This window comes from Galeopterus variegatus, unplaced genomic scaffold, assembly GCF_000696425.1.
Source record: "Galeopterus variegatus unplaced genomic scaffold, G_variegatus-3.0.2 Scaffold5783, whole genome shotgun sequence".
Classification (NCBI taxonomy): domain Eukaryota; kingdom Metazoa; phylum Chordata; class Mammalia; order Dermoptera; family Cynocephalidae; genus Galeopterus; species Galeopterus variegatus.
Window position 1 is genome coordinate 36,247 of NW_007731894.1, and position 2,133 is coordinate 38,379.

The window sequence follows — 2,133 nt, forward strand, 5'->3', positions numbered from 1 at the left end:
ATATCCAGGTCCAAGTGGAAAGTGACTTTCACAGGGACAGCCCAGGCTGGAAGTGAGGTGCACCTGCACGTCTGGAGAGCGCACGGCCCAGCAGTTCTCCTGCACCGCCAGCCCTGTTTCCCTACCCCCACCCCATGTTTTGCCCCCCTCCGCTGATTCACGCCAACATCTAGCTCCAGGATCACAGTAATATGTTTTTTCTGCAACAATAATATGTTTTTTCTGCTTGGTCCTTACTATGCCACAGCCTGGTGCAGGCACTGGGATTCAGCAGTGTGGAGTCACTACCCTCATGGGGCTTACATTCTTCTAGTGGAGGAGGCAGGCCAAATATATGGGCACACAATGATTTTATAGCTGGAAATTCTTAAAAGTGAGTGGTTGAGCATTGCATATTGCACACAGGTATTGATATTCAATGCTGTACCCCATGATATGTACAATAATTATGTTTCAGTTAAAAAAATTTTTTAAAAATAACAACAACAACAAAAATGTGTGGGATTTCTGCTTCTGGCCGTGATAAAGCAATTGGGATTACACTTACCCTCAAGTTATAAACAACTAGAAAGGGGGGCATACTATGCGAAACCTCTGTTTATAGACTCTGGACAATGGGCAGTGCAGGACCGTGATCCCTGAGAGAGGGGAGACAGAGGAGGTGTGATTGCCCTGGCCTTCTGGCTTGAGGCATTTTCTGGACCATGTTGCAGGAAGGGTGATCCTCAGCACAGCATGGAAGTCTCTCTGAGCTTAGGAGAATGAGCTTGGGGAAGAAAAGGTGGCTGTAATTTGCAGGAGGGAACTTTGTACAGAAAGAGCTCCAGAAATACACATAGGTTTCTTCCTGAGTGTGTTGGAGGCAAGTTCTGCAGCACAGGGAGGGAGAAATCCAGACAGAGCCTGGCAATCTTGCTGAACTGAGGCGAGTGAGTCTGGACTTGGGGAGGTCAAGGGAGATAGATGTGAGAGGGCAGAGTTCCAGAGGAAGATTTCTACACATCCGCAGGGGGGTTCTGTTAAGTCATTGGCTAAAGACCAATCTGTGTGCGTGTAGGGTGACACCTAGTGCATGTTCTAGAACAACTTCCAAGGAAATAACAGTTACCAGGAAGCTGTAAGATGAGCAAGTCTCAGAGTTCACACAAGGCCAAGAGTCACCCAGTTTCCCTCCAGCCGAAGTGCAGGCCATGTTGAATATGTGGGGCTCTCAGCTGAGGTTCTTGAAGGGCCATGCATTAGAAGTGCAAAAGCCTCACGAGAAAGAGTAGTCTATATGTGCCCTAAAAGTGTTCGAAAACAAAGCATGAAAGAATCAAGCCAATTCACAAATTACTTAGCAGCCTGCTGGAATAGGTCCAACACTCTTCATAAGAACATTACAAAATCTAGGGCTGGCCCGGTGGCACACTGGAGAGTGCGCCGCTTGGGAGCATGGGCAGTGCTCCCGCCGAGGGTTCAGATCCCATGTGGAGACCGGTTCCCGCTCACTGGCTGANACCTCGCTCAGCCAGTGAGCGGCCGGTCTGTATGTGGGATGCGAACCCTCGGCGGGAGCGCAGCCATGCTCCCAAGCGGCACACTGTAGCAGTGCGCCACCGGGCCGGCCCAGCAGATAGGATATTAAAACAACTGTTATAAACATGATGCATATGCTCAAGGATGAAAGTAGAATGTGAAGATAATGGAGAGAGAAATGAGACTTACAGAGATACAACAATATCTGAAATGAGAATTTCACTGGATTACATTAAAATTAGATGATACACTGCAGAAATTATTGAACTTGAAGACCTAGCAGTAGAATATATTCATAATGAAGCACAGAAACAAAAAGATTAGGGAAAAAATAAACAGACCCTCAGTGTCATGTGGGAAGATATTATAGGATTCAATGTATGAGTCAGCTGAGTCCTAGAAGAAGAGACAGAGGGAGGGATAAAAAAAAAAACCTTGAGGGCCAGCCCAGTGGCGCACTGCTACAGTGCGCCGCTTGGGAGCGGGGCGGTGCTCCTGCCGAGGGTTCAGATCCCACATACAGACCGGTTCCCACTCACTGGTTGAGCGAGGTACGGGCGCAGCACCGAGGGTTGCGATCCCGTTGCCGGTCCCGGTCCGGTATGGGCGTGACAC